This window comes from Musca domestica, unplaced genomic scaffold (assembly GCF_030504385.1).
Source record: "Musca domestica strain aabys unplaced genomic scaffold, Musca_domestica.polishedcontigs.V.1.1 7, whole genome shotgun sequence".
Taxonomy (NCBI): Eukaryota; Metazoa; Arthropoda; class Insecta; order Diptera; family Muscidae; genus Musca; species Musca domestica.
In genome coordinates, this window is record NW_026712383.1 from 22,141,553 (window position 1) to 22,165,341 (window position 23,789).

At 33.6% G+C, this 23,789-nt stretch overlaps 1 non-coding gene across 1 annotated transcript; it reads right to left on the reverse strand.

Moving 5' to 3' along the window:
* Positions 1-23,488: 23,488 nt before the first annotated feature.
* TRNAP-AGG (transfer RNA proline (anticodon AGG)) lies at positions 23,489-23,560 on the reverse strand. The gene has a single exon. It is a non-coding gene; the product is annotated as a tRNA-Pro (tRNA).
* Positions 23,561-23,789: the final 229 nt, after the last annotated feature.

Genomic DNA, 23,789 nt, shown 5'->3' on the forward strand with positions numbered 1-23,789 from the left:
TGCTTATAAACCCTCCAATAGGAAACATAACCACAGTATGTAACAACGTAACTAAGAGTCTACCAATCAAGTCTTCCTCTGTTATTAATTTTAATGAATGCAAAATCTTATTTAATAATGTCTGGTATACAGATAAACCGAATATTCACCAAGAAAACATTAGCACAATAACCTTCCAAACTAGCTTCTCAAACAATATTACAACACTCTCCATAAGAGACGAACTAACATTACCCAAATTAGATCAATACAGATTCCAAAATAAAGCAAATATCGAATTTCTTCAAACAGACTCTGACAATTACAAAACAATTTCTTATTCCGCATTTGGTATAATTAGTTCTATAATCATAATATTATCAATAATATTAGTAATAAGAAAGCCTATAAAATTAATCTACTCCATAACCCACAACAACAATGAAGTTCTGGCTACAAATGATCCGAAGCCCCTTTGGCCCTCACTTCATTCTGGAGAGGGAGGAGTTACCTACAGCCACCAATAAACAACATTATTATTAAGTTCATTATTTTCAACCACAACCTCATTTATTAATAACATCATTATTATTAACACCATTATTATTAACATCATTATTATTAACATCATTATTATTAATATCATTATTATTAACATCATTATTAGTTACAACATTGTCATAAGCACCAAAGAGCTAACACCAATATTGTTGACATTATTTCGTCAGCAATAATTCTCCACTTCAACATCACAATAACAACACTAGTAATAAAACTACGACGGAAATAACCCAAAAAGAAATGTTTACTTTTACTGTACCCAATACAAATTTTTAGCTTAAGTATTTTTCTTGATAGCTCTAGATTTTATGTTTCTTTGTTCTTTGTTAACTCTAAGAAAAATCAATAATTGTAAAATCACTTAAATATAAGAATTTTTTGAATAAAGCATCAGTTGTATTTGGCATCTAAAACAGAATAATTCTTGTTTTCTGATTTTTCGGCGGTACGGAAGTTAACTCGTGTGACTCTGGCCATACATCCGCATGTGTTTCAACGTTTTTTCGATGTCTTTCCACCACGTCAATGGGTGGATATGAGTTTTGCCCAGTTGTTATGGAACTCCTTTAAGGTTGACGCCTTATTAGGGTTTTCTGTCTTTTATTTATTTCTATTCCCATTTTTCCTGTTGTTGTTATTTTTATTTTTTTGTCATTTGTCGTTGACACCATAGTGCCATCATGTATCTTGTTGTTATTGGCACTGTAATTTTTCTTATTTCTTTGTCGACCATTCTCCAGGGCGAAATTGTCGCATTGTGTCAAACGAGTAATGTTAATGGTGTTGCGTTATGGAGTCTCTCTAGCATGTTGGGTGTCTTGTCACATTTGTTGCTAGGTCTCCCTTTGGTGTTGCTGCTGTTTTGTGTGGATGAGACGTCTTGTATATTTCTGTTAGTTTATGTGTGTGTGTGTGTGTGTGTTCAAGGAAATCCGTTTAAGTGGTTGTCACTCGTTTTAAATAAATATGTAATAATTTAAGTACTTGATCTTTGACTGTAAATTATGGTTATATGGTGTCAACTACTATTTACAGACCCAGGCAGCAAAGACGCTCACACGCACACACACAATTAGACACATCCAAACACTCGAACATATTTCACATTTAATGAATGTGTCAACAAATAGCTGCAATACCTTGGGGACATGGTAATGTTGTCGGTGTGTAGAAGCCCATACAAGTTTGTAATACCTTGAAGAATAGTTTGTCGCACCCCTTCTTCACATTGTTTGTCATGATATATTAGTTTCTAAATCACATTCATACAAAATCATTAGGAAAAGTAATAAATCATGTCATTTTAAAAAATTTAGAAATCAAAAATCTAATGACGACACAAAATTTGCAAAAAAACTGGATATATAATAGAGTTTAGGAATACAATTTAAATTTCTATATGTTACTTCTTCAAGGGAACTGAAAAAACAACAACTAGGTATGGTATCAATGCATAAGCTAAAAAAATCAATGTAAGGAGTAATCAGTATTTTTCTCTGTGAAGACATGGGCCTGCATAGGCAATACTCTGTCACTGGCTGTAGTACCCATTACGAAGTGCAACTTTGAAACAATTCCGGTGAATACGCTGGCTAAAACCATCAAAATAACGATATAGGGAGGTATCGATATATGAGGGCTATACGAAGACTTAGACCTGTATAGAACATTTTTGGTCATAGGATGTAGTATCCCTTAAAAAACTCAAATATAACATTTGTAACTATTCCCGTGAATAATGTCGTTAAAATCATCAAAATACCGAGTATAGGAAGGGACCGATATGTAAGGACTATACGAAGAAATGGACCATTGTCAAAGACCGTAGTGTCCATTCGGAATTATTATTACGAAATTTTAAATATTTCCAATGAAATTTGGGACACAAATCATCCAAATGCCGAAAATAGGGTTCATTCATGGCTCATTTTCAATACCAAAAGTCCTGCGGACATAATATACACTAGAGTAAAATTCTATCAACCTACTTTATTTCGTTCGAAAGCTAGAGTGATTTCCACAGACGGATAGACGACAGACATCGCTAAACCGACATGGAAATTTATGCTGATACAGAATATATACTTTGTGGGTCTAAAATGTATATTTCGAGGTGGTACAAACGGAATTACAAACTTAATATATCCTCCATACTATGTATAAAAAGTATAAAAATATATATCGGAGCCGAGTTCAACAATAATGAACTGAATCGTATTAAGGATTTATAAGGGAACTATATCCAAATTTTAGCCATCTCTGAGGGACTTAAACACCAAATCGGATGAAAGATATACGGGGTGCGATGCAACTGCAACCAACTTTAGACTGCTGTCATTTCTATGCCGACAGCTGTAAAAATTATTCCAGTGACAGCTCATTATATTGTTTACAAGCGTACAAAAGAATTTTAGTGAGAATTGTCCAGCAAAAAAGTTATACGTGATGGAATTTGAGCGTGATAGTGTGATATCTTTATATTTGGCTGGAGAACCACAACCAGTATTTAAAAGTTAATAAATCTTTTTCGTACCATCGCTTGTTACCGTGATACTGGTAGCGTAGCCCGACGTCAAGGAAGGGGACGGAAAAAAGCAACATCAGCTGAAAGCAAGGAAGCGACTTAATCGAAACCCGCGTCGCAGTGGCCGAAAAATGGCTCGTGAGCTGAACATATCGCAATATTCCATTCGGCTAAATGAGCTCGAGATAAAGCCATTTAACTTCCAAAAATGCAAGAACTTATACCGTAACAGAAAGTGGTGAACTGCCGAATTTGGTTTTCTCCAATGAGAAAACATTCGTAGTCCAGCAGTTTGTTAATATACAAAATGATCGTGTTTACTTAATAATCAGATAATCAGTTTAGTAATAATCAGAATAAATTCCGTATATTATCGCGGAAATATTCTGGAGGGTGTATTTCACTTGGACACGCAAACATTTTGGCCGCAGACCTTGGACATTCCAACAGGACTCAGCACCATCGCACTCAGGATGCTCCACCCAAGAATTGTTACAAAATGAGGTTCCTCGCTTCAGATACTTCAGATACCAATCCGTTGGACTATTGTGTCTGGAGTATTTTGGAAAGCAAGGTTGGAACTAAAAAATACCAAAGTTTCGATCACCTCAAGCAAGCGCTTCGCCGGGAATGGGCCAACATGCCGCAGGGCAACATTCGGCCAGCGTGTGACGGTTTTATTGGCCATTTGAAGGCCATAATTCGTGCCAAAGGTGACCAACTCATACAAATCTAGACTTACATTCAATAAAATTTAAAAAAAAAATGTCAAAATTATGGCGTTTGACTTGGTTGCAGTTGTTTAATCTCACCCTGTGTATATTTGAGCTATGGCTATACTTGAATCAATTTTTACAAAATTTATATTTAGGTCGTATGTTCCATTCTATATTAATATTACTTTTAACAACAACAATACCTGCATTTTCTAAGGTTCACATTTTTTTATGCTCAAGTGAGTGAGGAGTCCTTTGTGTCCTATTTTTCAAAAATCTTTAAAACCTACCTAGAAAGATATACTTCGCATAAACTCGCAATATAAAATTTAAATTACCCTATGGGTAATTCTGATACCCCGCAACACCCCCTTAGGTGCAATTCCATTTTCGTCAAATTTCGTTTTTCAATTAAATAATGCCTTTCAGTCCCTCACAAATGTTACGTTTTTTTACCGGGGCATTTAGCTGTATGTATACGCTCTCTGTCGTGCTAATAGGCATTCAACGAAAGTCCTATAGTCATCCAAAATGTAAGACTTCTGCCTGTCCATAACTCTCTCCTCATGCAAAACTCCCTGTCGCTTGGTTTTTTAATTGAGACCTATAGAGCGACTGTAAGATCAGGATGATTTTTATATTTTTGGTCTATTTGAGAATATACATCTTTAAAAACAATAGGCATCAATTTTGGCACTAACCCTTTCACTATGCAAAATTTAGTGAGGATCAGGCAATAATTGTGAACTGTACCTTCAACACATTTTTACAAAATTTACAATTCAAAATTGTAAGCCAATTTAAAAAAAAATCGCATGCGATAAAAAATTTGACAAAAATTGAAAAAGTGTAATAAAAAGTGTTCACTTTTTAATGACAGATGTTTACACGATTTTCTTAGATGTTATACTTTTCTGGCAAGCGAACATTCCTAAGTGATGAGAATTGTGAAAATCTGTCCAGCGGTTCTTGATTTATAAGCAGAATAACAAATATCTATTTTTTTACATATATCTCTCAGCATCACTCTAATTGTCAGAAGTGATCTGTTCGTGTGTTTTTGGTTTAGCCGGGACTAATAATATATCCGATTTAATGGAAATTTTCGCATTTTCTTACATAAAAGTTATGATCTATTTTACCTGCTAAATATTGTCTGATGACAATCTAAGTTGGCTTCCGCCCAGCCCTAACCTCTTAATCCATGCTACATTTCGTAGCAACTGCAAAATCAGGAAAATTTTCTTTGGTCCATTTCAACCCCAAAATATATGTCAGGGTATTATGTCTTTGTGCATTTGTTTGTAACATGGAGAAGGAAGCGAGATAGATCCATAGTTACTTTTGAGGATCTTCATAGAATCACTTTCTGAGTTGATTTATGCATGTCAGTGTGTCCGCCCGTCCGTCCATGTATTCTTGTGAATAAAATGCAGGTCGCATTTATTATCCGATTTAGATGAAATTTTCCTAACAATATTTGTACGACCTAATGACGAACCCTATTGAAATTATTGATAATTGGATCAGGTTCAGATATAGCTTCCATATATATCTTCAACCGTTTTCGGGTTAATTGTGCACCAAATTGTCAATATCAGCCCAACTGACTGGTCTAGAAGCAAATCCATCGAATTTTGTGAAAGTCGGTTTAAATATAGCTTTAGCTTCCATATATATGTTTCATCCGTATTTGGTAATTGAGTCCTTCACATTCGTAATATGCATTCGACAACAATGATATTTGGTACTAGATATCTTATAGAGCTCGGAAATAACTTTGTCATTTTTTTTTTTTTTTTTTTGGATTTGACTTTTCTTACTGGTTTTTTCTTATAGGAGGTGGTACCGTTTACGAACTCCAATTACCAAATTTGAAACAATTTCGTCGAAAAATGTGACATAAATCATTAGAACAGTAAATATTTTATATACAAATATAAGCAGGATATGCGAAATTTTGGGGCCATAATTTTTCTGTCAAAGAATGTAGTAGCTATTGTCAACATCAAGTACCAGCATCAAAATAAATCCGTTGAACCTTGGAAGATACCGTAATATGGGGGGCTATACGAAGTCGTGAACCTGTGTGGGTAATTATTTGTCATAGGAAGTAGTACTGGAACTTTAAATTTTAATTTGAAATAGGTGAAAAATGAAAAATATTAGAATATTGGGATGTGCAGTTATATGGGGGCTAGACGAAGAAGTGGATCTGTATAAGCAATTTTCCTTTAAGCTTTAAAATTTCAGATTTTGAACTGAAAAAAAAACTATTTTAAAACTTATATCGTTATTCATCGGCTTTCGACCGCAAATATATTTATTTTGGAATTTTCAATATAAAATGTCTCATATAATGTCATTGAACATTCAATGAATTAAAGCAATGCTTTATAAAACACATGCCAGATATTTCATTTCCCAGCACCACGCAAAAGACATTTACAAGTGGAAATGTCTCAATTAATCATGGCACGTAGAGAGTTATCAAAAAATACATCTATTTCTGGGAATAATTAACAAAAAAAGTCATTGTTAAAATATAAATAATAATTAATATTGTCTTTGCTATATTTAGTTAGTTATTAAAATATATTAATCAAATATTTCTTGTCCGAGCAAAAACTCTATGAGTCAATGCCATTTTGAAAGAAATTCAGGGAGTAAAAAAAACAAATTTTTGCGACTGTTGCCTTAACTTTTATTTATTTTCTACTTAAATTTGGGCTTTTATGACACTACACACATGTAATATTGAACAAAAAAAAAAACATAACAAATCAAATAAAATAATTGAGCGAAACGTGAAAACAAACAAATAAATTATATTTTGGTGGCAGAAAAATTGACTGCCAAAATTAGAATTTATTGTCACAAAGAATCTGCTGATAATAAATTAATAAATTACCTCGTTCGACATTTCCAGACTAAAGTCAAAATCCCCCACCCTCCAAAAAACAAGGAAGGTAGTATTAGCAGTTTAGATTTCGAAAATCTCATATCGATCATTTAGAAGTACTATATTGCGCTTGTTTGCGCATTTCTTTAGCATTTGTCAACATAATCAATAATGCTTTTAACAAGCCAATCGAACGATAAGCAAAATATAATATTTATCAATCATCTAAACAACAGCAACAACAACCACAATAACAACAAAAATATAAATTATAACCCCCTTTTAAATTTAGATTAATGCCGCGATTTATTTTCTACCGCCCGTTCGCTTTGGAGTTATGACCGACTGTATGTGTCAGATACGTGTAGATTTTTTTATAGCTCCCGCCCCAGTATTGTTATTATTATTAATATTTTTTATTATTATTGGGGTATATTTTTAAAATTTATTTGTTTCATGTGCTTCTTTTCTTGTGAACTGTACCTTGGCCGTATAACGTTTTACGATTATTGGGGCCCTGTATACGCATTAAATTATTTTTCTATTGCCCCCCAAAACACTTGCCTTCCTTTTGATATATAATTTTTGTTTTTGATAAGTCATATTACGACAATATAACCATAATGATAAACGTTTCTCCTTTTTTTCTGCCTAGTGTTAAGCTGAGTAATAGGTAAAGAACATAAAATTATTTACATAGGTGTAGGCAATAGTGCGTCATGTTTACCCTTAACTACGTCATTCAACTTCTGAAATACTCAAAGGAGATTAAAAAACGGTTCCCACTTTTTTTGGGTAAAATCAGACGAAGAGTGATTTGGAAATCTTATCTATTTTGCTATTATTTAAAAGAAGTGGAGACAACTGGAAACCCTTAATTTTCGACAACTGTGTTGTATAACATTGGATGAAGTCTTAAAAAATTCCTAAAATCGGAGGAATGGATATTTCTTGCATGAGAGTGAAGTGCCTATTTGAAAGACGATGATTTACATCTTCTTACTACTTGTAACACGTAGAAAAACAAAAAATCCGGCAAAGCCGACCATAGATAGCCTGTACCACAATGCATTTATAGCAGGCCTTACTGTAACAAAAACATATCTGTATCTCAATCAATTTTCATTAAATTTAAAGGATTGCTATAGAGAGCATGTAACGACTTTGAGAAGTTGGAAGTTGGAGAGTCCAGACCTCCCAGGTCCACGTCCCCACCAAACCATCCTAAATAACCTAATCGGTTTGAAAATATATTGTCAAGATCCTCGATATAGGTAAAATCAAGATGTACCTTAACATTGGAGCTACTCCGAAACATTAAGATCTACTCCGAAGAGAGGTCTTTCCCCCACTTAGAAACCAAGAAGCCAAGCAAGGGCCATATCAATTGAAAATGTGGCCAAGACGCCGGAAATAGCTGTATTCGGAACATATCTTCATATCAGCGCATATTGATAATTTTTTGCAAGGCTGGTCTTTTTTTTGTTACTGAGAACTCAAATTACCAAAGTTTGCCGAAATTAGTATGAATAAGTAAAAACGCAGCTAGGTTCGGCCGGGTCTATACCTCTATAAAAAAAAAAAATTCGTCGAAAAATACCGCTCAAATGAAACTCTTTATATGGGGGCTTTACGAAGACTTTGTGCCGCATGAGTAAGTCATTGGGTATAAAAATATGTCAGTCATACCAAAAGATGGACCGACATGACCCATATTTTGCACAAATTATTCTATATGTAACCCATATGTCGGTATCAATTTTTAAAAGTATAGAGCAAAATAGTTGGAACCGTAGGTGTATGGCTTGGGAATCAAAAACTCTTTCGCGATTTTGATCCACTAAGCAAATGCTATGACCTCCATGTGGAATTTCTCATCACAACGATAAGTGTGAATTTAAAAAAAAAAATATTTATTCAAATATTCTTTTTAAAGAATATTTTTTTAAGGACTTTTGTTTTTAAAGAATATTTTTTCAAGGACTTTTGATAGGCGAGAATTTTAATCAAATTTTTCCAAGGTCTTCATATAGGCGTGGATTTTAATAAAATTTTTCAAAGGACTTTCTATAGGCGTGAATTTAAATAAAATTTTTCCAAGGACTTCCCATAGGAATGGATTTTTAAAAAATATTTTTCCAATGACTTTTTATAGGCGTGGATTTTTAAAATATTATTTTTCCAAAGACTTTTTATAGGCGTCGATTTTTAAAAAAACATTTTTCCAATGACTTTCTATAGGCGTGGATTTAAAAAAATAATTTTCCAATGACTTCTATAGGCGTGGATTTTTTAAAAAAATAAACATTTTTCCAATGACTTTTTATAGGCGTGGATTTTTTAAAAAAATAAACATTTTTCCAATGACTTTTTATAGGCGTGGATTTTTTAAAAAAAATAAATATTTTTCCAATGACTTTTTATAGGCGTGGATTTTTTAAAAAAATAAACATTTTTCCAATGACTTTTTATAGGCGTGGATTTTTTAAAAAAAATAAATATTTTTCCAATGACTTTTTATAGGCGTGGATTTAAAAAAATATTTTTCCAATGACTTTCTATAGGCGTGGATTTAAAAAAATATTTTTCAAATGACTTTCTGTAGGCGTGGATTTAAAAAAATATTTTTCCAATGACTTTCTATAGGCGTGGATTTAAAAAAAATATTTTTCCAATGACTTTCTATAGGCTTGGATTTAAAAAAAAACATTTTTCCAATGACTTTCTATGGGCGTGGATTTTTAAAAAACATTTTTCCAATGACTTTCTATAGGCGTGTATATTAAAAAAAAAACATTTTTACAATGACTTTTTATAGGCGTGGATTTAAAAAAATTATTTTTCCAATGAATTTCTATAGGCGTGGATTTAAAAAAAAAATATTTTTCCAATGAATTTCTATAGGCGTGGATTTAAAAAAAAAAACATTTTTACAATGACTTTTTATAGGCGTGGATTTAAAGAAATATTTTTCCAATGACTTTTTATAGGCGTGGATTTAAAGAAATATGTTTCCAATGAATGAATAAAAAAAAACAAACATTTTTACAATGACTTTTTATAGGCGTGGATTTAAAAAAAATATTTTTCCAATGACTTTCTATAGGCGTGGATTAAAAAAAAACATTTTTACAATGACTTTTTATAGGCGTGGATTTAAAAAAAATATTTTTCCAATGACTTTCTATAAGCGTGGATTAAAAAAAAAATATTTTTCCAATGACACTCTACAGGCGTGGATTTTTAAAAAATATGTTCCAATGACATTCTACAGGCGTGGATTTTTAAAAAATATTTTTCCAATGACTTTCTTCAGGCGTGGATTTTTAAAAAATATTTTTCCAATGACTTTCTTTAGGCGTGGATTTTTAAAAAAATATTTTTCCAATGACTTTCTTTAGGCGTGGATTTTTAAAAAATATTTTTCCAATGACTTTCTATAGGCGTGGATTTTTAAAAAATATTTTTCCAATGACTTTCTTCAGGCGTGGATTTTTAAAAAATATTTTTCCAATGACTTTCTATAGGCGTGGATTTTTAAAAAATATTTTTCCAATGACTTTCTTCAGGCGTGGATTTTTAAAAAATATTTTTCCAATGACTTTCTTTAGGCGTGGATTTTTAAAAAATATTTTTCCAATGACTTTCTATAGGCGTGGATTTTAAAAAATATTTTTCCAATGACTTTCTATAGGCGTGGATTTTAAAAAATATTTTTCCAATGACTTTCTATAGGCGTGGATTTTAAAAAATATTTTCCAATGACTTTCTATAGATATATTGATCTTTTTAGCGAAAGAAATTAACCATTTTTTATGCTTTTATTAAAATTTGACTTAAAGTTGATACAAATATCAAGATTTCCCTTCACCATATGTGAAATCCATTATTTTTCAAAATTCAGAAGGAATGAACATAAATATTTCATGTCCCTCGTTTTGCAAAATCTGGAAACAATTGCATCTTCTATGACTTTTCGAAATTTTGAACCAATTGTGGGGGAGGTGGATAATTTGGGTAGTATTATTGTTCCAAGACCAAGGATTAAAATTCCTTTGTGGGAAAAGCTCCAGAAGGAGTAGAATATTTCATTTAGAAAATCGGATCAAAATGTTCTACTTCTTTTCCTGTTCAATATAAATATTATATATTTCATGACTCGATTACATTTGGAACGTCCTTCGCTCCATGTGAGATATATAATAGCTTATAAGACCAAAATGTACCTTATCAAAGGAAACGTTTTAGACTCTAAGTTTTTTTAGACTCTTTGGGGAAAAAACTCGTTGTAGAACATTTGGAGTCGTCTTTCTGTCTGCTGTGTACACGATAACAATAAAATTTAAGATCGCCTGTATGAAAGACTAAATAAAATGTCAAAATTTCCACCGGAGTTTTATATCCGTCTCATAAATTCTTATATAAATATGTCATAAAATACTAAGGCTTTATGACCTACTTCATGTGCGGATATAATTCCAAGAATTGATGTGGAAACTATATCCGCTAATGTCACAGCACCATATAAATTGTGGTGCAAATAATTTATGAAAAAAGCCTACCATAACTGACGTAATACCAACACTGTTCCAAATTTGTCATTCACACTTCTATGCCATCCACCGTCGTCCACTGCTGACATATTATAAATTCACCCAAAAAAAAAAGAAGAAAAACAACAACGCAAAATTTTATTTAAATTATTTACAATAAATAATTTTAGTTTTGAAATTTAATGTGTTGATTATGGCATAATGTTTGTTTTTATTGTTGTTGCTGTTGTTGTGATAGAATAGATAAATAAAATATCATTCGTAAATTATATGACGACTATGTTGCTATATAACAATTTCTATTCATTTTATTATGGTGGTCATAAATCACACAGTTGACTTTTTTGTGAATGTTTCACAACACATAAAAATAAACACACACATAGACACACACACACACAGGAACTCTATAAATAATATGAAATATATTTTATGTCTTTTTGTTTTTCATTACAAAAATTTTCATTAATTTTCGTTAACGTTAACAAAACACGCAAAAATTATCATTTAAACATTTATGAGCAGTCAAATGTGAACAGTGAACTGTCAGTTCAGGTCACCGGTGTTGAATGATTAAGTACCAGGTGTGGAAGTAGTATTTTTTTAATTTTTATTTTTTAGTCATCAATATGCAATGAAAGGAAAATTTCAGACAACAACAACAAAAATTATAGTTGTCATAACACATTATTGTGAAAGTGATAATAGCTCAAATATTCTAATTAGCTTGACGCTGACAGCAGAAGAACAGTGGGTAGAAAGTTACAGGTTGGAATTAGTGCATTCTAATTATTTATTAAATATAACATCTGAAAAATAGCTTGGAAAACTTTTCTAATTTATAAAGCAAAAGTTTCCATTAAGAGCAAATATTGAAGGTCCTGTCAAAATAAATCAAAAAAGATGCAGCCAAATTTAGGACAGACCAGCATCATAAAAAAGGAATTGTTTGTAAGTATATTAAACCTGAATTTCTGTTCACCCCATGGAGGTTCAAAATTAAATTTTCCAGGTCAGACCCCATTTTTTGGGTAACGGTGAGTCCCATAATTAGGTCAAAAGATTGGAGGAAGTAGGTAATGCGTGCCCCAAAATGATTAAACATTTAAACATTTCTATATAAAAGTATCTGAAATCAAACGTGTTCCATTTTAAACTCCAAATACCAGTAAGACCGTTTGGATAATGCTGTTAAATTTTTCAAAAAAAAAAAAAAAAAGAAAAACATAAAGTGGGTGAGGCCATTATATGGGGCCATACTAAAACCGGAACCTCTATAGACAAGTTTATACTTCAAGGATTGACAACTATCAAATCCTCTAAAATACCAAATTTGAAACAATTATGTGGTTAAATGTGAATAGTATCGTTATATGTGCGCTAAAGGAAAACGTGGAACTTAATATTTAATGACACCGGGCTAGAACCTATTATGAACTACAAATACCAATTTTTAGATAAATCCGTTAAAAAAATTTGGCAACAATCATCAAAATACGGAATATCGGGAGGTACTGTTATATGGGGGCCATACCAAAACGTGGACCTATACATACAATGTTTCGCCACCGAAGCTAGAACCCATTATGACCTACAAATACCAATTTTTAGACAAATTGTTGGAAAAATGTGGCAAAAATCATCAAAACACCGAATATCGGGAGGTACCGTTATATGAAGGCTATACCAAAACTTGGACCTATGCAACCAATGTTTTGCTATAAGAGCTTGGGCCCATTGTGTCCAACAAATACCAATGTTTAAACAAATCCGTGAAAAAATGTGGCAAAAATCGTTAAAATACCGAATATCGGAAGGTACCGTTACATGGGGGCTATACCCAAACGTGGACCTTTACAAACAATGTTTCGCCACAGAAGCTAGAACCCAATATGACCTACAAAGATTAATTTTTAGACAAATCCGTGGAAGTATGTGGCAAAAATCATAAAAATACGGAATATCGGGAGGTACCGTTATATAGTGGTCTTTTACACTATTACTACTATTATGACCTACAAATACCAAATTTTAGGCAAATCAGTGAAAAAATTTGGCAAAAATCATCAAAATCGTTTTCAATACCAACCATCCAAGACACAATACAAATTGTTCTACTGAATTTTGACGCTCTACGTCAAATAATGTGGGCTGTATTGTGATTTCAGCAGACGGACGGACATCGCTAAATCGATTCCGTCCGTAAAGAGTTTTATGCTCATTATGAATATATATACTTTATGGGGAATATGAGGAATATTTAGGGGTGTTACAAACGAAATGACAAAGTTCATATATCTTCCTTTCCAAGGTGAAGGGTATAAAAAAAAATAGAAGATAGTTGTATCGGCATTCACTTGGAAATCCTTGAATGAATCTTGGAAATCCTTACATTTTTAGTATAAAGTGTTTCCTGCAATACTAAAGATAACAATAAGAAGACAACAAATAAAGGAAATAAATCGGTTATCATGTTAACAATTTTACATTCTCACAGATTCCGAGTACCCTATCCCTTCTTCCTCGCATACCCTATACCCTATTTCTTCTTCATGTTCGCAGCTAACCTAAGACCGACACAAATAATGCGACGGACAAACCTGTGAATATGTCTTGTACAGTATTAGTTTAACTTCATATCATTATGATTTTTTCTCCATTTTTATACCCTCCACCATAATATGGAGGGTATATTAAGTAACACCTTGAAATATACATTATAGACCAGCATAAAATTCTATGTCGATTTAGCGATGCCCGTCTGTCCGTCTGTGGAAATCACTCTAGCTTACAAACAAAATGAAGTAGGTTGATAAAATTGTACTCAAATGTATATTACGTCTGCAGGACTTTTGGTATTAAAAATGGGCTATGTAGGTCCACGTTTTGGTAAAGCCGCAAATATAACAGTACCTCCCCATGTATGGTACTTTGTTGATTTTAGCGACATTATTCACCGGAATTGTTTCAAAATTGTTACTGCAGTCTAAGACAGAAAATTGCCTGTTTAGGTCCCAGGTCTTCGTATAGCCCCCATACAACGGTACCTCCCGAAATTCGGTATTTTGATCATTTTAGCGGCATTATTCACCGGAATTGTTTCAAATTTGGTATTTGAAGTTCATAATAGTCACTACAGCCATGACAGAAAATTGTCTGCGCAGGTCCATGCGTTCGTATAGCTCTTATATAACGGTACCTCCATATATTTGGTATTTTGATGATTTTAGTTACATTATTCACCGTATTTTTTTTTTTCAAGTTTCGTATATGAATATTGTAACGGCTTATGACAAAACTTGGTTATGCAGGTCCATGTCCTCGTATAGACCCCAATATAATGGCTATATTCGGTATTTTTAAGATTTTAGCAGAATTTTGAACGGATTTTTCTTTTGGAAATTTCCAAATTCTTTATATGTGTCCTCATACCACTGATACATGTTAACTTGTTCGATTATGAAATTAAAAGGTATCGTTGCTTGGAGGACTATACATACCAGACATTATTCGGAAAGTACAATATATTGTACTTTTAGTACATATATCATAGAAATCTACTTTTCACCGACAACGACCAAGATGTTTCTAGATCCCAGCTTCATAAGTACAACATGGTAGCACCAATAAGTAAAAGCTTAATTCGGCCGGGCCGAAGTTTCAGTGCCCTTCACCATCTGAAAGGAACTTGGAAAATGCAAAAATAAATACATCTTCATTTAGTTCGGAAGTCGGAGTGATGGACAGACAAACGGTAGGACATCGACATTGATTTTTATTGCGATAATATTTAAGAGGTCTAAAATGGATATTTCGAGATGTCATAGGAAAAATAGGAATTTCCAGAATCTCAACCATATAGCATCCGTGCGGAGAATTAGAAGTCTAAGGTTGAGTATTACCATTTAGCTTCTTTCTTGCATGAAATTTGAGGAAAATATCTAGATATTGACCCCCAAATGATTTCTAGAATGCCATTTTTATAACCTTAGCCATATGGCTAGGGTGGGTATATTCCATTTGATACGGTCAAAACGTGTCTAGCCGAAATAACGGTTTTAGACCCTAGGTCTCTTTGGGCCAAACCCGTTTCGGAACATTTGGAGTCGATCTAGCGATGTCCGTCCGTCTGTCTTTCTGGCTGGCTCACGATAACTCTCGTAGGGAGTATCCGATTTGGTCCAAACTAAGCACATCGTAATATTTTTGTCAAACTTATATCGAGTTCGGAGATGAACAATATCGGATTGCTCCTTCTGGTACCTCCCCCACAAAAGGTTGAAATTTACAAAAAAACTATTTTCTGCACAGAAAGAGAAACGAAAATCAAATTTTTCTTCAACTTTGCAAATCCTAATATTTGCGTTAGTGCTATATTAGGTGCGAAAACGGACAACATCGGTCCACTACATCAAGTACCTCCCCCACGAAGGATCGAAACTTTGAATAATTACAACTTTTATAAAATGTTATGTAAGAGTCCGATTGTCTTCAAATTCCACATTCCAATAATTTTATTAACCCAAGGTCTAGTGCCAAGATGAAATACATTGGTACACTCCTTCTGGTACCTCCCCCACAAAAGGTCGAAATACAGGGTTGCCCATATGCGACTTGTGTGCGGTGGAGCGCCGTCTTGTTGAAACCGGAACTACGCTTTCGCTTTCGACGAATAATTGGCATCACAAAATTGGTCATCATGTCGCGATAACGCTCCTGATTGATGGTAACAGGATGACCATTTTCATTTTGGAAGAAAAACGGCCCAATGACCGTTTTCGCACTAACGCCGCTCCAAAATGTGACTTTTTCGTCATGAAGAGACACTTCTTGAATCTCCTGAGAATTTTCAATGGCGTAAAACGGCAATTTTGCTTATTTACGGTCCCATTCAACGTGAAATGGGCTTCATCGGACATGATAATTTTGTTTGTTGAGTTTTCACAATTGACTTCTTCTGTTGAATGTAAATTTCAACTATTTCAGAGCGCTCGCGTGGCGTGTATTGGTTCATGGTAAAAATCAGCTTGGACTGACGCTTCAAACGCGGTATGTCATTAAGCGATGTGACATCTCTGTTAAAAGTTATGGCGTTGCCAGATGGGGCCGTCGAATATGGGCAACCCTGTATTCAAAAAAAAAAAAAAAAAAAAAAAAAAAAAAAAAAAAAATATATATATATATATATATATATATATATATATATATATTCTGCACAGAAAGAAAAGCAATAGCCCGATTTTGCTCCGGCTTTGCAAATCCTAATATTTGCGTCAGTTCTAGGTCAGGTGCAAAAATGGACAATATCGGTTCACTCCATCAAGTGCCTCCCCAACAAAGGGTAAAAATTTTGAATAATTATAAATCTCATTAAATGTGATATAAGAATACGATTGTCTTAAAATTGGACACATCACAAAATTTTTATGAACCCAAGATCTAGTGTTAATATGGAGTATATCGGTCCACTCCTTCTTGTACCTCCCCCACAAAAGGTCGACATTTTGAATATCCAAAAGCTTAAAATTTTGAATATCCATGAGCTCTTAAAAAGCGAAATTAACATCCGATTCCATTCAAGACTTGGTAAATCCCAATATTTCCATCTAGCACGTCACAATATTTATATCATATTTATTTAGGTCCGATACGAAATGGCCAATATTGGTCGATTTCTTTGGAACCTACTGCATAAAGGTTTAAACATTTGAATAATCGTAACAGAAGTCAAAATATTTTTAAATAATCTAACATTGGCTGAGGGTATACATCTGTCGTCAAAACCGACCGATACTTTTTCCTTCACCTTGGAAAGGAGGGTATATTAACTTTGTCATTCCGTTTGTAACATCATTATATTCGTCGTAGACCCCATAAAGTATATATATTCATAATCATAAAATTCTAAGTCGATTTAACGATATCCCTCTGTCTGTTGAAATCACGATGCAGCCCACATTATTTGACGTAGAGCGCCAAAATTTCGCAGAGCAATTTATATTGTGTCTAGGATGGTTGGTATTGAAATGGTTGGTATATAACGGTACCTCCCTATATTCTGTATTTTAATGATTTATGCCACATTTTTCACGGATTTGTCTAAAAATTGGTATTTGTTGGTCATAATGGGTTCCAGCTCTGATGGCGAAACATTGCATGTATGGGTCCATGATTTGGTATAGTCCCCATAAAACGGTACCTCCCGATATTCGGTATTTTGATAGTTTTTGCCACATTTTTTCACTGATTTGTCTAAAAATTGGTATTTGTAGGTCATAATAGGTCCAAGTTCGTGTGGTGAAACATTGTATGTAAAGGTCCACGTTTTGGTATAGTCCCCATATAACGGTACCTCCCGATATTCGGTATTTTGATGATTTTTGACACATTTTTTCACGAATATCTCTGAAAATTGGTAGTTGTAGGTCTGAATAGGTTCTAGCCTGTTGGCGAAACACTGTATGTAGAGGTCCACGTTTTTGTATAGCCCCATAAAAGCATAGCCGTATTTCCCGATATTCGGTATTTTGATGATTTTGGAACATTTTCCCATGAAGTTGTCTAAAAATTGGTATATGTGGGTTATAATGGGCTCTAATGTTTCCTTTACCCTAAGGTGGAGGGTATTAAAAGTTTGGCCCGGCCGAACTTAATGTTTTTTACTTGTTACTTGTTAGTTTAGACAATACATATCTAAATTGCAAGTCCATATTTCTCTTCTTATTTTCTCTCTACCCTCATATATACACATTTACTTCCATCCTTCCATTTTTGGCTATAATCATTTCTTGATTGATGTAATGAGTTTTTTAGTTTGAAATGCGAACAATTAGTGGTGGTGTTCGAATATCGGCATAATTCATTCTCCTCTCGTAAATTGTTTGCCCCAAAAAGCAACAAACCCAAAACGAATGAGCGAACATAATCAATCTTAGTCACGAGATGTGTGCGAGTGTGTGTTTTTTGCATTTTCGAATTTCGAGTTAAACTTTTTCCAATGGCTGGTTGGTTGGTTGGCTAGTTCGGTAATTTGGGTGTTTAAGTATGACTTTAAATCATAAAAATGTCAGAAAATAATCAATCATCTGAAAGAAGAAAAGCAACAAAACAGACACACACACACACACACATAACGTAGAAACCGAAACGAAACATGGCAAAATTGGACTGTATAATTAGTCAGTCAAATTGTCAGTCAGTTGATCATTTATTTTGCGGACTTGAGTCAAAAATAACAATATTTAACAAAAAACCAAAAAAAAGTAGAAACAAAAAACCCTTCACATTTTTTTTTTTTTTGGATTTTAGACAGCAATCAATTAAGTTTCGTTTTGTTGGATTTCATTTCCTTTCGTTACTAATAATAGGTTCGATAATTAACTAATAATTTATTGAATAATTAATCACTGCACACACACACACAGACACAAACACATATTTATCTATTCACAGCCATGCCGTGCCTGAGAACCATAGATATTGAGAAATATATACAAGTCCGAACCCCCTGACACAACACAACACAATATTAATTTATGTATGGCCGATGATTAATTACGGGCGATTTTGACGGTGTCATTTGCAAAACCAATGCGTAACACTTTTTCAGTGATGTTGTTGTTTTTGTTGCTGTCGGTCGGTGTTTTTTGTTAGTGATTTGTCAGTCAGTCAATCAGTCTCAAATAACATTTCATTTCCCTCACTAAAACGCTTTTATCATTGAGTATTGAGGTCCGACACACATACCACCAACTGAAAGACAGACCAACTGCTGTATCGACCGGCAGTGTGCCTTAAACACCACGGTGTGCTACTGTCATTACCATGGCTGGTTAACAAAAAACATATATAAATGAATGTTTAACCAAAGTAGAAAAAACAATTATATTTTGATGCCACCAAAAGTGAGTCTAATTGCTAGAAACACGCAAGCCCTCACAACATTGTCCCAAATCTGAAACCATGAAACCAAAAAGACGAAAAAATAAATGAAAAATTATATGAACATTTTTTTAAACCGTCATTTATTGTTTTGTTATGACAGTGGGCCCCATGAAACTGTATCGCTAAGTGAAAATTAATTTAGGCTTCTATTTCGAGTTGATGTATTATAATAGTTGATTTAAAACTTACATTTTGTCATTCAAATCCAATTTTTATAGCCTCCACCTCGAAAGAAGGGTATATTAAATTTGTCATTCCGTTTGTAACACCTCTAAATATTCGTCATAGACCCCATAAAATATATTAATTCATGATCAGCATAAAATTTTAAGTCGATTTTCGATGTCTGTCTGTCCGTATTGAAAATGAGATATATCCGTATATCCCCAATATAACGGTACCTCCCGATATTCGGTATTTTTATCGTTTTAGTCACATATTTCGACCAATTTGTCTAACCAACGACCATCAATTCGCTTGTCTCTAGTGGTGGCATATTGTATGCATAAGTCCTTGTTTCATATAGCCCCAATATACCTCCCGATATTTGGTATTTTGATGATTTTTTTTTTTGCATATCGTTGCACGTTTTCGTATATCCCCCGTATAACGGTACCTCCCGATATTGGGTACTTTTACCTACATTTTTTAATGGATTTGTTTAAAAAAGGTATTTGTAGCTCGTAAGAACAACTCTGGTGGAAGAACTTTGAATATCTTTGTCTACGTTTTTTATAACGCACATATAGCGGTTCCATCGGATATTAGGTATTTTGACGGTAGATTTGTGTGAAATTTGGTATTTGCACTTCATAATGAGTTCTACAACCGGCGTAAAAACATTGTCCATATTGGTCCTAGTCATCCTAGTCACATTTACCCACGAAGTTATGTATAATTTGGTATTTAAAACTTTAAAACTCGCAACAAGTTTGAATTGAGATACTTTTGCATAAAATTTTCTTCTTTATCCAATGTTGGTTAGAAATTCGTCCCGGCCGAACTCAATGCCTTTTTACTTGTTTTTTCCTACAAGATTTGTTTTTTATACCTTACACCACATAGTGGTAAGGGTATTATGTCTTTATACATTTGTTTGTAGCATGGAGAAGGAAACGAGAGACCCATAGTTACTTTTGATGGTCTTCATATAATCACATTCTGAGTCGATTATATCGGTATCAGTACTTCTGTCCGTCCATGTATTTTTGTAAACAAAATGAAGGTCACATTAATTATTCGATTTAGATAAAATTTTCCAAAAAATATTTGTTTGGCCCAAGGACGAACCATATTTAAATTGATGAGAATCAGTTCAAATATATATCTTCAACCGCTTTCGGGTTAATTTTGCACCAAATCAGTTTAAATGACCTGAATGTGGTTATCTCTGTCAATTTTTACTGATGTCGGATCAGACTAGGACAGAGCTCCCACATATATCTTCATCCAATATCAGGTTTATTGTGCATCAATAGCTAATATCAGCCCAAATGGACTGAATTCTGGCAATTCCGACTGAATTCATCCAAGAAACAAGTACTTAAAATTTGATTAATTCTGTTCAGATATAGATATAGATGCCATATATATGTTTTATCCGATTTGGTGTTAAAGTCCCCAACAAGCGCAATATGCACTCCAAACAATGATATTTGATACCGGACATCAGATACAGCTAAGAAACAAATGTTTAATTTTTCAAGATCCGTTCAGATTTTGATATTGCTCCCATATGTATCTCTATCCGTTATAAGGTTTATTATACACTAAATGGCTAATATAAGCCCAAGTAGAGTGAATTTCGGCACTTCCATTTTTTAGAAAGATACCAGATAGCAAGGATAGCAAAGTAGCCAAATACATTTTTTAGCCAAATCTATTGGAAAATGTGGCCAAGACCCTCGAAATATGAAGTACCTTTACCTAAGCGCAATACCGAAACATTGTTCTGCATTGAAAATTGTCTGCGAAGATATTGTGTACCTCTCTTAGAAACCAAGGTGCAAAATAAGGGCCAAATCAATTGAAAAATGTGGGAAAGACCCCGGTCCAATCTTCCACTATTTGGAAGGAACTTAAAAAAATGTTAAAAAAAAATCTCGTCGAAAAATACCGGCTAAATGAAACCCATTAATGGGGGCTAGGACCTGCATATATATTTTTTTATACCCTACAACACTATGTGTTGGGGGTATTATAAGTTTGATTGGGCCAAAAATTATGTAATACCTCGAAATATTGATTTCCCACATAGAAAAGTATACTATCTCGCCGAGTTGAGTCGATCTAGCTATGTATGTCCGTCCGTCCGTCTGTCCGTCTGTCCATGTTAATTTGTAATCACTCTACAGGTCGCAATTATGGCCCGATCTTCACGAAATTTAGAATGGAGGTGGGGCTAGGGTCAGAATAGAACCCTATTTCTTTTGGAGATGATCGCATAATATTTAGGGGTCGAAATGGACCAAAAACTGAAAAAATGTCGGATGTTGCAGTAGCTATACAGGTTGCAATTATAGACCAATCGACGCGGAACTTTGCATGTAGCTAGAGTTTAGGGAAGAAGCCTACCAATTTGGGTGGTCATCGGATAATATTTAGCGGGTAAAATAGACCATATCTTTTGTGTTGAAAAAATTCAAAAATTTTCATTAAACCGCGAATTTTTTAAATCCCGACAAAATCACAAAGCCATGACAAGGTTACTTCTGATCTTTACATTGATGTTAACATCCAACAATACGGATATATAGCAAAATATGTGCGATATATATGTTTATCAAAGAAGATATGCTTGAAAAATCTCTTATATGTCGAGAACGGCTGAACTGATTTCGACAGTTCTCATTAATTCAGAATGGCCTCTTGGCAGGAAAGAAAAAACGTCTAAAAAAATCGCATAAAAATATCTCTCTAAGATGAAAATATTGATTTTGTAAAATTTTCTCATATTTTTTCAATTTTGTCATATTTTTGGCATATTTTCATTTTGAATTAAACATTTGGTAATATTTCTACAGCTAACAAAACTAAGTAGTTAGGATATCAGGATATCATATACAGATCGCATTTATGGCCCGATCCTTACGAAATTTTGCATGGAGATAAGATGAGGGTCAGAATAAAAGCCTATTCTTTTTGGAGATGATCGCCATATATTTAGGGGTTGAAATGGACCAAAAAACTGCAAAATTGTCGGCAGGTCGTAATTATGGGGGTTATCGGACATTCCAAAAGCCAAGCAGTTTTGGATGGCCATCCAAAAATATTCAATGTGTGAAATACTTTGCCAACTTGGAGAATTCACTTTTTGGAGAATTCACAAATACAGGAAAGACGCACTCCTGACTATTTCGTTAACGCTGATTTCATTGAAGAATATAGTCAAATGTCTGTATCTCATATAGATGCGTTTCAGTCAAAAACCAATAATAAATGTTAATCTTTTGCCACTTCTGAGAGATTATAGGTCTTTGAGAAATATTGGTTGCAGATCTAGGAAGACCATTTACGAGCAACATCTTCCAATAAATTGGAAATGAGCAAATTAGTTAAAGTTGCTATTATTCGAAATTTAGAGAACGAAACCTGATGGTTTTCTTTTATTATTTGTTACAATATCTTGTGGAATTCTTTCGAGTATCTCGCCTATATAAACTGTATCGTTTATTATAGCGGTCGGCCCCGCTCGACTGTAGCCTTTGTTTACTTGTTTTTTTTTTTTTTTTGTTATTGACTGTAGTGCCGATTTCGAACTTCAAATGCGAAATTTAAAACAATTCCGGTGAATAATGTTGCTTATATCATCAAAATACCGAATATCGGGAGGTAGCGTTATATGCATGCGAAGACCTGGACCTGAATAAACAATTTTCTGTAATAGGCTGTAGTATCCATTACGAGTTTTTATTACCAAATTTGAAACAATCCCGATATATAATGTCTCTAAAATCATAAAATTACCGAATTTAAGGAGGTACCATCATATAGGGGCTATACGAAAACGTGGACGAATTACGAATTAAACCTGTCAATGGCAAAATACACGTGTGTGCAAAATTTTAGCCTTCTATCTCAATTTGTTCGAAAGAAAAGCAGATGGACCTCACTAAATCGACTTGGAATTTTAGGCTGATCAAGATAATATATTATTTTTTGTGTCAGACATGAGTATAGTATGGTGGAGGGTATAAAAACAACGGAAATATTAAATTAAAATATTTTTCGACATTAAATTATTTATTTTCAAATTATTTATTTTTTCATTAAAATAAAAATTAAAATTTAAAAAAAGTTAACTTTACTTGGGCTCGTCCGGGATTTGAACCCGGGACCTCCCGCACCCTAAGCGGAAATCATACCCCTAGACCAACGAGCCAGTTAACGGTATACGAACAAATACAAGTTTTCACACATGCACACACACACACCCATTCACTTACAACACAAGCAGCAGTGTTAACGCCGAACAGATCAGTCAGTTAATGTACAAAGTAGGCACACACACAACACAGCCGACAAGTTGGAGCTAAAAATAAACTGAATGAGAAAACTTTGTGATAACAACGCAGCGCAGAAGAAAACGTATAACTGCCATGGACTGTTTG